We start from the raw sequence: 15192 nt of genomic DNA, 5'->3' as shown, positions 1-15192 counted from the left end.
TGAGGCTATGGGAGCAGTGTGTGTGTGAGGCTATGGGAGCAGTGTGTGTGTGAGGCTATGGGGGCAGTGTGTGTGTGAGGCTATGGGGGCAGTGTGTGTGTGAGGCTATGGGGGCAGTGTGTGTGCCTATGGGACCAGTGTGTGTTGAGGCTATGGGAGTAGTGTGTGTGTGACGCTATGGGAGCAGTGTGTGTGTGAGGCTATGGGGGCAGCGTGTGCGTGAGGCTATGGGGTACTGTGTGTGTGTGTGAGGCTATGGGATCAGTGTGTGCGTGTGTGTGGCTATGGAGCAGTGTGTGTGTGTGTGTGTGTGCGGCTATGGAGCAGTGTGTGTGTGAGGCTATGGGGGCAGTGTGTGTGTCTGTGTTGAGGCTATGGGAGTAGTGTGTGTATGTGAGGCTATGGTGTAGTGTGTGTGTTTGTGTGTGAGGCTATGGGAGCAGTGTGTGTGTGAGGCTATGGGGGCAGTGTGAGTGTGTGTGTGAGGCTATGAGGGTAGTGTGTGAGTGAGGCTATGGGGGCAGTGTGTGTGTGTGAGGCTATGGAGCAGTGTGTGTGTGAGGCTATGGGGGCAGTGTGTGTGTCTGTGTGAGGCTATGGGAGTAGTGTGTGTGTGAGGCTATGGGGTAGTGTGTGTGTTTGTGTGTGAGGCTATGGGGGCAGTGTGTGAGTGAGGCTATGGGGGCAGTGTGTGTGAGGCTATGGGGGAAGTGTGAATGTGTGTGTGAGGCTATTGCAGCAGTGTGTGTGTGTGTGATGTTATGGGGGCAGTGTGTGTGTGTGTGAGGCTATGGGGGTAGTGTGTGTGAGAGAGGCTATGGGGGCAGTGTGAGTGTGTGAGGCTATGGGGCAGTGTGAATGTGTGCGAGTGAGGCTATGGGGTAGAGTGTGTGTGTGTGAGGCTATGGGGGCAGTATGAATGTGTGTGTGAGGCTATGGGGGTTGTGTGTATGTGCGTGAGGCTATGGGGCAGCATGTGTGTGAGGCTATGGTGCAGGGGCGTCTTTAGAGAGGAGGAGGCATGTGCGCATTCCCCGTCCAGGGCCCACCCCTCTCTTCCCGGCGGCCGGCAGCCGACTGACGCGGCTGGCCGGTCACCGGAGCATTAATAGACTCTGAGCACTAGAGTGTGCCCATAGTCTACTGCGCATGGGCAAAACGCCGGAAAAATGACCGCACACCCTGCACCCATTATAGATGGGGGCAGTGTGTGTGTGAGCATGTGGGGCAGTGTGTGTGTGTGAGGCTATAGGGGCAGTGGGAATGTGTGTGTGTGAGGCTATGGGGGTAGTGTGTGAGTGAGGCTATGGGGTAGTGTGTGAGCGTGGCTATGGGGGCAGTGTGAATGTGTGTGTGTGAGGCTATGGGGGCAGTGTGTGTGTGGCTATGGGGCAGTGTGAATGTGTGTGTGAGGCCATGGGGGTAGTGTGTGTGTGTGTGTGTGTGTGTGTGTGTGTGTGTGTGTGTGTGTGTGTGTGTGTGTGTGTGAGGCTATGGGGCAGCGTGTGTGTGAGGCTATGAGGCAGCGTGTGTGAGGCTATGGGGCAAGCACGTCTTTAGATAGGAGGGGGCCTGTGTGCATTCCCCGTCCAGGGCCCACTCCTCTCTTCCCAGCGGCCGGCAGCCGACTGACATGGCTGGCCGGTCACAGCATTAGTAGATTCTGGGCACTAGAGCGTGTCCGGAGTCTACTGTGCATGTGCGAGATGCTGGAAAAATGGCCACCACGGCCATTTTTCCGGCTTTTTGTACAGCGCTGACACTCGACGCGGGATCTCGCAGAGGTACATTTTAAATAATATGGGTGCAGGGTGTGCGGTGAGGGCCCCCCCTGGACACGGGACACCCTGCACCCATTATAGATACGCCCCTGCTATGGGGAAGTGTGTGTGTGAGGCTATGGGGGCAGTGTGTGTGAGAGGCTATGGGGGCAGTGTGTGTGAGAGGCTATGGGGGCAGTGTGTGTGTGAGGCTATGGGAGCAGTGTGTGTGTGAGGCTATGGGAGCAGTGTGTGTGTGAGGCTATGGGAGCAGTGTGTGTGTGAGGCTATGGGAGCAGTGTGTGTGTGAGGCTATGGGAGCAGTGTGTGTGTGAGGCTATGGGAGCAGTGTGTGTGTGAGGCTATGGGAGCAGTGTGTGTGTGAGGCTATGGGGGCAGTGTGTGTGTGAGGCTATGGGAGCAGTGTGTGTGTGAGGCTATGGGAGCAGTGTGTGTGTGAGGCTATGGGAGCAGTGTGTGTGTGAGGCTATGGGAGCAGTGTATGTGTGAGGCTATGGGGGCAGTGTGTGTGTGAGGCTATGGGGGCAGTGTGTGTGTGAGGCTATGGGGGCAGTGTGTGTGTGAGGCTATGGGGGCAGTGTGTGTGCCTATGGGACCAGTGTGTGTTGAGGCTATGGGAGTAGTGTGTGTGTGACGCTATGGGAGCAGTGTGTGTGTGAGGCTATGGGGGCAGTGTGTGTGTGTGTGTGTGAGGCTATGGGGGTAGTGTGTGTGAGAGAGGCTATGGGGGCAGTGTGAGTGTGTGAGGCTATGGGGGCAGTGTGAATGTGTGCGAGTGAGGCTATGGGGGTAGAGTGTGTGTGTGTGAGGCTATGGGGGCAGTATGAATGTGTGTGTGAGGCTATGGGGGTTGTGTGTATGTGCGTGAGGCTATGGGGCAGCGTGTGTGTGAGGCTATGGTGCAGGGGCGTCTTTAGAGAGGAGGAGGCATGTGTGCATTCCCCGTCCAGGGCCCACCCCTCTCTTCCCGGCTGGCTGGTCACCGGAGCATTAATAGACTCTGAGCACTAGAGTGTGCCCATAGTCTACTGCGCATGGGCAAAACGCCGGAAAAATGACCGCACACCCTGCACCCATTATAGATGGGGGCAGTGTGTGTGTGAGCATGTGGGGCAGTGTGTGTGTGTGTGAGGCTTTGGGGCAGTGGGAATGTGTGTGTGTGAGGCTATGGGGGTAGTGTGTGAGTGAGGCTATGGGGTAGTGTGTGAGCGTGGCTATGGGGGCAGTGTGAATGTGTGTGTGTAAGGCTATGGGGGCAGTGTGTGTGTGGCTATGGGGCAGTGTGAATGTGTGTGTGAGGCTATGGGGGTAGTGTGTGTGTGTGTGTGTGTGTGTGTGTGTGTGTGTGTGTGTGTGTGTGTGAGGCTATGGGGCAGCTTGTGTGTGAGGCTATGAGGCAGCGTGTGTGAGGCTATGGGGCAAGCACGTCTTTAGATAGGAGGGGGCCTGTGTGCATTCCCCGTCCAGGGCCCACTCCTCTCTTCCCAGCGGCCGGCAGCTGACTGACATGGCTGGCCGGTCACAGCATTAGTAGATTCTGGGCACTAGAGCGTGTCCGGAGTCTACTGTGCATGTGCGAGATGCTGGAAAAATGGCCACCACGGCCATTTTTCCGGCTTTTTGTACAGCGCTGACACTCGACGCGGGATCTCGCAGAGGTACATTTTAAATAATATGGGTGCAGGGTGTGCGGTGAGGGCCCCCCCTGGACACGGGACACCCTGCACCCATTATAGATACGCCCCTGCTATGGGGAAGTGTGTGTGTGAGGCTATGGGGGCAGTGTGTGTGAGAGGCTATGGGGGCAGTGTGTGTGAGAGGCTATGGGGGCAGTGTGTGTGTGAGGCTATGGGAGCAGTGTGTGTGTGAGGCTATGGGAGCAGTGTGTGTGTGAGGCTATGGGAGCAGTGTGTGTGTGAGGCTATGGGAGCAGTGTGTGTGTGAGGCTATGGGAGCAGTGTGTGTGTGAGGCTATGGGAGCAGTGTGTGTGTGAGGCTATGGGGGCAGTGTGTGTGTGAGGCTATGGGAGCAGTGTGTGTGTGAGGCTATGGGAGCAGTGTGTGTGTGAGGCTATGGGAGCAGTGTGTGTGTGAGGCTATGGGAGCAGTGTGTGTGTGAGGCTATGGGAGCAGTGTGTGTGTGAGGCTATGGGAGCAGTGTATGTGTGAGGCTATGGGGGCAGTGTGTGTGTGAGGCTATGGGGGCAGTGTGTGTGTGAGGCTATGGGGGCAGTGTGTGTGCCTATGGGACCAGTGTGTGTTGAGGCTATGGGAGTAGTGTGTGTGTGACGCTATGGGAGCAGTGTGTGTGTGAGGCTATGGGGGCAGCGTGTGCGTGAGGCTATGGGGTACTGTGTGTGTGTGTGAGGCTATGGGATCAGTGTGTGCGTGTGTGTGGCTATGGAGCAGTGTGTGTGTGTGTGTGTGTGCGGCTATGGAGCAGTGTGTGTGTGAGGCTATGGGGGCAGTGTGTGTGTCTGTGTTGAGGCTATGGGAGTAGTGTGTGTATGTGAGGCTATGGTGTAGTGTGTGTGTTTGTGTGTGAGGCTATGGGAGCAGTGTGTGTGTGAGGCTATGGGGGCAGTGTGAGTGTGTGTGTGAGGCTATGAGGGTAGTGTGTGAGTGAGGCTATGGGGGCAGTGTGTGTGTGTGAGGCTATGGAGCAGTGTGTGTGTGAGGCTATGGGGGCAGTGTGTGTGTCTGTGTGAGGCTATGGGAGTAGTGTGTGTGTGAGGCTATGGGGTAGTGTGTGTGTTTGTGTGTGAGGCTATGGGGGCAGTGTGTGAGTGAGGCTATGGGGGCAGTGTGTGTGAGGCTATGGGGGAAGTGTGAATGTGTGTGTGAGGCTATTGCAGCAGTGTGTGTGTGTGATGTTATGGGGGCAGTGTGTGTGTGTGTGAGGCTATGGGGGTAGTGTGTGTGAGAGAGGCTATGGGGGCAGTGTGAGTGTGTGAGGCTATGGGGCAGTGTGAATGTGTGCGAGTGAGGCTATGGGGTAGAGTGTGTGTGTGTGAGGCTATGGGGGCAGTATGAATGTGTGTGTGAGGCTATGGGGGTTGTGTGTATGTGCGTGAGGCTATGGGGCAGCCTGTGTGTGAGGCTATGGTGCAGGGGCGTCTTTAGAGAGGAGGAGGCATGTGTGCATTCCCCGTCCAGGGCCCACCCCTCTCTTCCCGGCGGCCGGCAGCCGACTGACGCGGCTGGCCGGTCACCGGAGCATTAATAGACTCTGAGCACTAGAGTGTGCCCATAGTCTACTGCGCATGGGCAAAACGCCGGAAAAATGACCGCACACCCTGCACCCATTATAGATGGGGGCAGTGTGTGTGTGAGCATGTGGGGCAGTGTGTGTGTGTGAGGCTATAGGGGCAGTGGGAATGTGTGTGTGTGAGGCTATGGGGGTAGTGTGTGAGTGAGGCTATGGGGTAGTGTGTGAGCGTGGGTGTGAGGCTATGGGGGCAGTGTGTGTGTGGCTATGGGGCAGTGTGAATGTGTGTGTGAGGCTATGGGGGTAGTGTGTGTGTGTGTGTGTGTGTGTGTGTGTGTGTGTGTGTGTGTGTGTGTGTGAGGCTATGGGGCAGCGTGTGTGTGAGGCTATGAGGCAGCGTGTGTGAGGCTATGGGGCAAGCACGTCTTTAGATAGGAGGGGGCCTGTGTGCATTCCCCGTCCAGGGCCCACTCCTCTCTTCCCAGCGGCCGGCAGCCGACTGACATGGCTGGCCGGTCACAGCATTAGTAGATTCTGGGCACTAGAGCGTGTCCGGAGTCTACTGTGCATGTGCGAGATGCTGGAAAAATGGCCACCACGGCCATTTTTCCGGCTTTTTGTACAGCGCTGACACTCGACGCGGGATCTCGCAGAGGTACATTTTAAATAATATGGGTGCAGGGTGTGCGGTGAGGGCCCCCCCTGGACACGGGACACCCTGCACCCATTATAGATACGCCCCTGCTATGGGGAAGTGTGTGTGTGAGGCTATGGGGGCAGTGTGTGTGAGAGGCTATGGGGGCAGTGTGTGTGAGAGGCTATGGGGGCAGTGTGTGTGTGAGGCTATGGGGGCAGTGTGTGTGTGAGGCTATGGGAGCAGTGTGTGTGTGAGGCTATGGGAGCAGTGTGTGTGTGAGGCTATGGGAGCAGTGTGTGTGTGAGGCTATGGGAGCAGTGTGTGTGTGAGGCTATGGGAGCAGTGTGTGTGTGAGGCTATGGGAGCAGTGTGTGTGTGAGGCTATGGGGGCAGTGTGTGTGTGAGGCTATGGGAGCAGTGTGTGTGTGAGGCTATGGGAGCAGTGTGTGTGTGAGGCTATGGGAGCAGTGTGTGTGTGAGGCTATGGGAGCAGTGTGTGTGTGAGGCTATGGGAGCAGTGTGTGTGTGAGGCTATGGGAGCAGTGTATGTGTGAGGCTATGGGGGCAGTGTGTGTGTGAGGCTATGGGGGCAGTGTGTGTGTGAGGCTATGGGGGCAGTGTGTGTGCCTATGGGACCAGTGTGTGTTGAGGCTATGGGAGTAGTGTGTGTGTGACGCTATGGGAGCAGTGTGTGTGTGAGGCTATGGGGGCAGCGTGTGCGTGAGGCTATGGGGTACTGTGTGTGTGTGTGAGGCTATGGGATCAGTGTGTGCGTGTGTGTGGCTATGGAGCAGTGTGTGTGTGTGTGTGTGTGCGGCTATGGAGCAGTGTGTGTGTGAGGCTATGGGGGCAGTGTGTGTGTCTGTGTTGAGGCTATGGGAGTAGTGTGTGTATGTGAGGCTATGGTGTAGTGTGTGTGTTTGTGTGTGAGGCTATGGGAGCAGTGTGTGTGTGAGGCTATGGGGGCAGTGTGAGTGTGTGTGTGAGGCTATGAGGGTAGTGTGTGAGTGAGGCTATGGGGGCAGTGTGTGTGTGTGAGGCTATGGAGCAGTGTGTGTGTGAGGCTATGGGGGCAGTGTGTGTGTCTGTGTGAGGCTATGGGAGTAGTGTGTGTGTGAGGCTATGGGGTAGTGTGTGTGTTTGTGTGTGAGGCTATGGGGGCAGTGTGTGAGTGAGGCTATGGGGGCAGTGTGTGTGAGGCTATGGGGGAAGTGTGAATGTGTGTGTGAGGCTATTGCAGCAGTGTGTGTGTGTGATGTTATGGGGGCAGTGTGTGTGTGTGTGAGGCTATGGGGGTAGTGTGTGTGAGAGAGGCTATGGGGGCAGTGTGAGTGTGTGAGGCTATGGGGCAGTGTGAATGTGTGCGAGTGAGGCTATGGGGTAGAGTGTGTGTGTGTGAGGCTATGGGGGCAGTATGAATGTGTGTGTGAGGCTATGGGGGTTGTGTGTATGTGCGTGAGGCTATGGGGCAGCATGTGTGTGAGGCTATGGTGCAGGGGCGTCTTTAGAGAGGAGGAGGCATGTGCGCATTCCCCGTCCAGGGCCCACCCCTCTCTTCCCGGCGGCCGGCAGCCGACTGACGCGGCTGGCCGGTCACCGGAGCATTAATAGACTCTGAGCACTAGAGTGTGCCCATAGTCTACTGCGCATGGGCAAAACGCCGGAAAAATGACCGCACACCCTGCACCCATTATAGATGGGGGCAGTGTGTGTGTGAGCATGTGGGGCAGTGTGTGTGTGTGAGGCTATAGGGGCAGTGGGAATGTGTGTGTGTGAGGCTATGGGGGTAGTGTGTGAGTGAGGCTATGGGGTAGTGTGTGAGCGTGGCTATGGGGGCAGTGTGAATGTGTGTGTGTGAGGCTATGGGGGCAGTGTGTGTGTGGCTATGGGGCAGTGTGAATGTGTGTGTGAGGCCATGGGGGTAGTGTGTGTGTGTGTGTGTGTGTGTGTGTGTGTGTGTGTGTGTGTGTGTGTGTGTGTGTGTGTGTGTGTGTGTGTGTGTGTGTGAGGCTATGGGGCAGCGTGTGTGTGAGGCTATGAGGCAGCGTGTGTGAGGCTATGGGGCAAGCACGTCTTTAGATAGGAGGGGGCCTGTGTGCATTCCCCGTCCAGGGCCCACTCCTCTCTTCCCAGCGGCCGGCAGCCGACTGACATGGCTGGCCGGTCACAGCATTAGTAGATTCTGGGCACTAGAGCGTGTCCGGAGTCTACTGTGCATGTGCGAGATGCTGGAAAAATGGCCACCACGGCCATTTTTCCGGCTTTTTGTACAGCGCTGACACTCGACGCGGGATCTCGCAGAGGTACATTTTAAATAATATGGGTGCAGGGTGTGCGGTGAGGGCCCCCCCTGGACACGGGACACCCTGCACCCATTATAGATACGCCCCTGCTATGGGGAAGTGTGTGTGTGAGGCTATGGGGGCAGTGTGTGTGAGAGGCTATGGGGGCAGTGTGTGTGAGAGGCTATGGGGGCAGTGTGTGTGTGAGGCTATGGGAGCAGTGTGTGTGTGAGGCTATGGGAGCAGTGTGTGTGTGAGGCTATGGGAGCAGTGTGTGTGTGAGGCTATGGGAGCAGTGTGTGTGTGAGGCTATGGGAGCAGTGTGTGTGTGAGGCTATGGGAGCAGTGTGTGTGTGAGGCTATGGGAGCAGTGTGTGTGTGAGGCTATGGGGGCAGTGTGTGTGTGAGGCTATGGGAGCAGTGTGTGTGTGAGGCTATGGGAGCAGTGTGTGTGTGAGGCTATGGGAGCAGTGTGTGTGTGAGGCTATGGGAGCAGTGTATGTGTGAGGCTATGGGGGCAGTGTGTGTGTGAGGCTATGGGGGCAGTGTGTGTGTGAGGCTATGGGGGCAGTGTGTGTGTGAGGCTATGGGGGCAGTGTGTGTGCCTATGGGACCAGTGTGTGTTGAGGCTATGGGAGTAGTGTGTGTGTGACGCTATGGGAGCAGTGTGTGTGTGAGGCTATGGGGGCAGTGTGTGTGTGTGTGTGTGAGGCTATGGGGGTAGTGTGTGTGAGAGAGGCTATGGGGGCAGTGTGAGTGTGTGAGGCTATGGGGGCAGTGTGAATGTGTGCGAGTGAGGCTATGGGGGTAGAGTGTGTGTGTGTGAGGCTATGGGGGCAGTATGAATGTGTGTGTGAGGCTATGGGGGTTGTGTGTATGTGCGTGAGGCTATGGGGCAGCGTGTGTGTGAGGCTATGGTGCAGGGGCGTCTTTAGAGAGGAGGAGGCATGTGTGCATTCCCCGTCCAGGGCCCACCCCTCTCTTCCCGGCTGGCTGGTCACCGGAGCATTAATAGACTCTGAGCACTAGAGTGTGCCCATAGTCTACTGCGCATGGGCAAAACGCCGGAAAAATGACCGCACACCCTGCACCCATTATAGATGGGGGCAGTGTGTGTGTGAGCATGTGGGGCAGTGTGTGTGTGTGTGAGGCTTTGGGGCAGTGGGAATGTGTGTGTGTGAGGCTATGGGGGTAGTGTGTGAGTGAGGCTATGGGGTAGTGTGTGAGCGTGGCTATGGGGGCAGTGTGAATGTGTGTGTGTAAGGCTATGGGGGCAGTGTGTGTGTGGCTATGGGGCAGTGTGAATGTGTGTGTGAGGCTATGGGGGTAGTGTGTGTGTGTGTGTGTGTGTGTGTGTGTGTGTGTGTGTGTGTGTGTGTGTGTGTGTGTGTGAGGCTATGGGGCAGCTTGTGTGTGAGGCTATGAGGCAGCGTGTGTGAGGCTATGGGGCAAGCACGTCTTTAGATAGGAGGGGGCCTGTGTGCATTCCCCGTCCAGGGCCCACTCCTCTCTTCCCAGCGGCCGGCAGCTGACTGACATGGCTGGCCGGTCACAGCATTAGTAGATTCTGGGCACTAGAGCGTGTCCGGAGTCTACTGTGCATGTGCGAGATGCTGGAAAAATGGCCACCACGGCCATTTTTCCGGCTTTTTGTACAGCGCTGACACTCGACGCGGGATCTCGCAGAGGTACATTTTAAATAATATGGGTGCAGGGTGTGCGGTGAGGGCCCCCCCTGGACACGGGACACCCTGCACCCATTATAGATACGCCCCTGCTATGGGGAAGTGTGTGTGTGAGGCTATGGGGGCAGTGTGTGTGAGAGGCTATGGGGGCAGTGTGTGTGAGAGGCTATGGGGGCAGTGTGTGTGTGAGGCTATGGGAGCAGTGTGTGTGTGAGGCTATGGGAGCAGTGTGTGTGTGAGGCTATGGGAGCAGTGTGTGTGTGAGGCTATGGGAGCAGTGTGTGTGTGAGGCTATGGGAGCAGTGTGTGTGTGAGGCTATGGGAGCAGTGTGTGTGTGAGGCTATGGGGGCAGTGTGTGTGTGAGGCTATGGGAGCAGTGTGTGTGTGAGGCTATGGGAGCAGTGTGTGTGTGAGGCTATGGGAGCAGTGTGTGTGTGAGGCTATGGGAGCAGTGTGTGTGTGAGGCTATGGGAGCAGTGTGTGTGTGAGGCTATGGGAGCAGTGTATGTGTGAGGCTATGGGGGCAGTGTGTGTGTGAGGCTATGGGGGCAGTGTGTGTGTGAGGCTATGGGGGCAGTGTGTGTGCCTATGGGACCAGTGTGTGTTGAGGCTATGGGAGTAGTGTGTGTGTGACGCTATGGGAGCAGTGTGTGTGTGAGGCTATGGGGGCAGCGTGTGCGTGAGGCTATGGGGTACTGTGTGTGTGTGTGAGGCTATGGGATCAGTGTGTGCGTGTGTGTGGCTATGGAGCAGTGTGTGTGTGTGTGTGTGTGTGTGCGGCTATGGAGCAGTGTGTGTGTGAGGCTATGGGGGCAGTGTGTGTGTCTGTGTTGAGGCTATGGGAGTAGTGTGTGTATGTGAGGCTATGGTGTAGTGTGTGTGTTTGTGTGTGAGGCTATGGGAGCAGTGTGTGTGTGAGGCTATGGGGGCAGTGTGAGTGTGTGTGTGAGGCTATGAGGGTAGTGTGTGAGTGAGGCTATGGGGGCAGTGTGTGTGTGTGAGGCTATGGAGCAGTGTGTGTGTGAGGCTATGGGGGCAGTGTGTGTGTCTGTGTGAGGCTATGGGAGTAGTGTGTGTGTGAGGCTATGGGGTAGTGTGTGTGTTTGTGTGTGAGGCTATGGGGGCAGTGTGTGAGTGAGGCTATGGGGGCAGTGTGTGTGAGGCTATGGGGGAAGTGTGAATGTGTGTGTGAGGCTATTGCAGCAGTGTGTGTGTGTGATGTTATGGGGGCAGTGTGTGTGTGTGTGAGGCTATGGGGGTAGTGTGTGTGAGAGAGGCTATGGGGGCAGTGTGAGTGTGTGAGGCTATGGGGCAGTGTGAATGTGTGCGAGTGAGGCTATGGGGTAGAGTGTGTGTGTGTGAGGCTATGGGGGCAGTATGAATGTGTGTGTGAGGCTATGGGGGTTGTGTGTATGTGCGTGAGGCTATGGGGCAGCCTGTGTGTGAGGCTATGGTGCAGGGGCGTCTTTAGAGAGGAGGAGGCATGTGTGCATTCCCCGTCCAGGGCCCACCCCTCTCTTCCCGGCGGCCGGCAGCCGACTGACGCGGCTGGCCGGTCACCGGAGCATTAATAGACTCTGAGCACTAGAGTGTGCCCATAGTCTACTGCGCATGGGCAAAACGCCGGAAAAATGACCGCACACCCTGCACCCATTATAGATGGGGGCAGTGTGTGTGTGAGCATGTGGGGCAGTGTGTGTGTGTGAGGCTATAGGGGCAGTGGGAATGTGTATGTGTGAGGCTATGGGGGTAGTGTGTGAGTGAGGCTATGGGGTAGTGTGTGAGCGTGGGTGTGAGGCTATGGGGGCAGTGTGTGTGTGGCTATGGGGCAGTGTGAATGTGTGTGTGAGGCTATGGGGGTAGTGTGTGTGTGTGTGTGTGTGTGTGTGTGTGTGTGTGTGTGTGTGTGTGTGTGTGTGTGTGTGTGTGTGTGGCTATGGGGCAGCGTGTGTGTGAGGCTATGAGGCAGCGTGTGTGAGGCTATGGGGCAAGCACGTCTTTAGATAGGAGGGGGCCTGTGTGCATTCCCCGTCCAGGGCCCACTCCTCTCTTCCCAGCGGCCGGCAGCCGACTGACATGGCTGGCCGGTCACAGCATTAGTAGATTCTGGGCACTAGAGCGTGTCCGGAGTCTACTGTGCATGTGCGAGATGCTGGAAAAATGGCCACCACGGCCATTTTTCCGGCTTTTTGTACAGCGCTGACACTCGACGCGGGATCTCGCAGAGGTACATTTTAAATAATATGGGTGCAGGGTGTGCGGTGAGGGCCCCCCCTGGACACGGGACACCCTGCACCCATTATAGATACGCCCCTGCTATGGGGAAGTGTGTGTGTGAGGCTATGGGGGCAGTGTGTGTGAGAGGCTATGGGGGCAGTGTGTGTGAGAGGCTATGGGGGCAGTGTGTGTGTGAGGCTATGGGAGCAGTGTGTGTGTGAGGCTATGGGAGCAGTGTGTGTGTGAGGCTATGGGAGCAGTGTGTGTGTGAGGCTATGGGAGCAGTGTGTGTGTGAGGCTATGGGAGCAGTGTGTGTGTGAGGCTATGGGAGCAGTGTGTGTGTGAGGCTATGGGAGCAGTGTGTGTGTGAGGCTATGGGGGCAGTGTGTGTGTGAGGCTATGGGAGCAGTGTGTGTGTGAGGCTATGGGAGCAGTGTGTGTGTGAGGCTATGGGAGCAGTGTGTGTGTGAGGCTATGGGAGCAGTGTGTGTGTGAGGCTATGGGAGCAATGTATGTGTGAGGCTATGGGGGCAGTGTGTGTGTGAGGCTATGGGGGCAGTGTGTGTGTGAGGCTATGGGGGCAGTGTGTGTGCCTATGGGACCAGTGTGTGTTGAGGCTATGGGAGTAGTGTGTGTGTGACGCTATGGGAGCAGTGTGTGTGTGAGGCTATGGGGGCAGCGTGTGCGTGAGGCTATGGGGTACTGTATGTGTGTGTGAGGCTATGGGATCAGTGTGTGCATGTGTGTAGCTATGGAGCAGTGTGTGTGTGTGTGTGTGCGGCTATGGAGCAGTGTGTGTGTGAGGCTATGGGGGCAGTGTGTGTGTCTGTGTTGAGGCTATGGGAGTAGTGTGTGTATGTGAGGCTATGGTGTAGTGTGTGTGTTTGTGTGTGAGGCTATGGGAGCAGTGTGTGTGTGAGGCTATGGGGGCAGTGTGAGTGTGTGTGTGAGGCTATGAGGGTAGTGTGTGAGTGAGGCTATGGGGGCAGTGTGTGTGTGTGAGGCTATGGAGCAGTGTGTGTGTGAGGCTATGGGGGCAGTGTGTGTGTCTGTGTGAGGCTATGGGAGTAGTGTGTGTGTGAGGCTATGGGGTAGTGTGTGTGTTTGTGTGTGAGGCTATGGGGGCAGTGTGTGAGTGAGGCTATGGGGGCAGTGTGTGTGAGGCTATGGGGGAAGTGTGAATGTGTGTGTGAGGCTATTGCAGCAGTGTGTGTGTGTGTGAGGCTATGGGGGTAGTGTGTGTGAGAGAGGCTATGGCGGCAGTGTGAATGTGTGCGAGTGAGGCTATGGGGTAGAGTGTGTGTGTGTGAGGCTATGGGGGCAGTATGAATGTGTGTGTGAGGCTATGGGGGTTGTGTGTATGTGCGTGAGGCTATGGGGCAGCATGTGTGTGAGGCTATGGTGCAGGGGCGTCTTTAGAGAGGAGGAGGCATGTGTGCATTCCCCGTCCAGGGCCCACCCCTCTCTTCCCGGCGGCCGGCAGCCGACTGACGCGGCTGGCCAGTCACCGGAGCATTAATAGACTCTGAGCACTAGAGTGTGCCCATAGTCTACTGCGCATGGGCAAAACGCCGGAAAAATGACCGCACACCCTGCACCCATTATAGATGGGGGCAGTGTGTGTGTGAGCATGTGGGGCAGTGTGTGTGTGTGTGAGGCTATAGGGGCAGTGGGAATGTGTGTGTGTGAGGCTATGGGGGTAGTGTGTGAGTGAGGCTATGGGGTAGTGTGTGAGCGTGGCTATGGGGGCAGTGTGAATGTGTGTGTGTGAGGCTATGGGGGCAGTGTGTGTGTGGCTATGGGGCAGTGTGAATGTGTGTGTGAGGCTATGGGGGTAGTGTGTGTGTGTGTGTGTGTGTGTGTGTGTGTGTGTGTGTGTGTGTGAGGCTATGGGGCAGCGTGTGTGTGAGGCTATGAGGCAGCGTGTGTGAGGCTATGGGGCAAGCACGTCTTTAGATAGGAGGGGGCCTGTGTGCATTCCCCGTCCAGGGCCCACTCCTCTCTTCCCAGCGGCCGGCAGCCGACTGACATGGCTGGCCGGTCACAGCATTAGTAGATTCTGGGCACTAGAGCGTGTCCGGAGTCTACTGTGCATGTGTAAGATGCTGGAAAAATGGCCACCACGGCCATTTTTCCGGCCTTTTGTACAGCGCTGACACTCGACGCGGGATCTCGCAGAGGTAAATTTTAAATAATATGGGTGCAGAGTGTGCGGTGAGGGCCCCCCCCTGGACATGGGACACCCTGCACCCATTATAGATATGCCCCTGCTATGGGGAAGTGTGTGTGTGAGGCTATGGGGGCAGTGTGTGTGTGAGGCTATGGGGGCAGTGTGTGTGTGAGGCTATGGGGGCAGTGTGTGTGTGAGGCTATGGGGGCAGTGTGTGTGTGAGGCTATGGGGGCAGTGTGTGTGTGAGGCTATGGGGGCAGTGTGTGTGTGTGGCTATGGGAGCAGTGTATGTGTGAGGCTATGGGGGCAGTGTGTGTGCCTATGGGACCAGTGTGTGTTGAGGCTATGGGAGTAGTGTGTGTGTGACGCTATGGGAGCAGTGTGTGTGTGAGGCTATGGGGGCAGCGTGTGCGTGAGGCTATGGGGTACTGTGTGTGTGTGTGTGTGTGTGTGTGTGTGTGAGGCTATGGGGTCAGTGTGTGCGTGTGTGTGGCTATGGAGGCAGTGTGTGTGAGGCTATGGGGTCAGTGTGTGTGTGGTTATGGGGGTAGTGTGTGTTTGTGTGACTATGGGGCAGTGTGTGTGTGGCTATGGGGGTAGTGTGTGTGTGTGAGGCTATGGGAGCACTAAATCCACAGCACTAAACTATCTGGTGTCTGAGGTATGTGACCACACTATTTAAATAACTCATATAATTACACTCCAAACTGTATTTAATTTCAATTTAGGGAAGGTTTGTTCCAATATACTGTATATGTAGTCATTTGTCAAGCCGGCCAACTCCGTCAAAATCTTCTATTCTGGCCAGTCCCTACACTGACTCACAAAAGCATGATGATTGCTCTGCATCCTTTGCCACCAAGTATCACACAGATTTTAAACTCACAGTGGGCAATTCAATTGTTAAGCTGGTGGTTATTTTTTTAAGACTCCAGACGGAGTTATTCAATTGTTGCTCCGTCTGAGCACGATAGCCACCGGCATTTCTGCTCGCACCCTTCCGAAAAATGCACCAGCAACCAGTCGTTAGGGTGCCCTAATTGCAGTTAGGGCACTCTAACCATGACTTTAGATGGGATTATGCCATTTTACATGGCTAAACCTGGTCAAATGAGGCGTGAAGAGGGTGATAATTAATGAGCATCCAGAACAATTGAATTGCAAACCTGGGCGCTCATTAATTACCGCCGCCCACGCAACAATTGAATC

General features: G+C 56.2%; 1 protein-coding gene across 1 annotated transcript in view; it reads left to right on the top strand.

Moving 5' to 3' along the window:
- The window catches only part of LOC148504688 (uncharacterized), an 87738-nt gene that overhangs the window by 71425 nt on the left and 1121 nt on the right, over positions 1-15192 (top strand). The window lies entirely within an intron of this gene.

Source organism: Taudactylus pleione, unplaced genomic scaffold (assembly GCF_031769625.1).
Source record: "Taudactylus pleione unplaced genomic scaffold, aTauple2 ptg000462l, whole genome shotgun sequence".
Lineage (NCBI taxonomy): Eukaryota > Metazoa > Chordata > Amphibia > Anura > Myobatrachidae > Taudactylus > Taudactylus pleione.
This window is presented reverse-complemented; position numbering and strand designations above follow the sequence as displayed.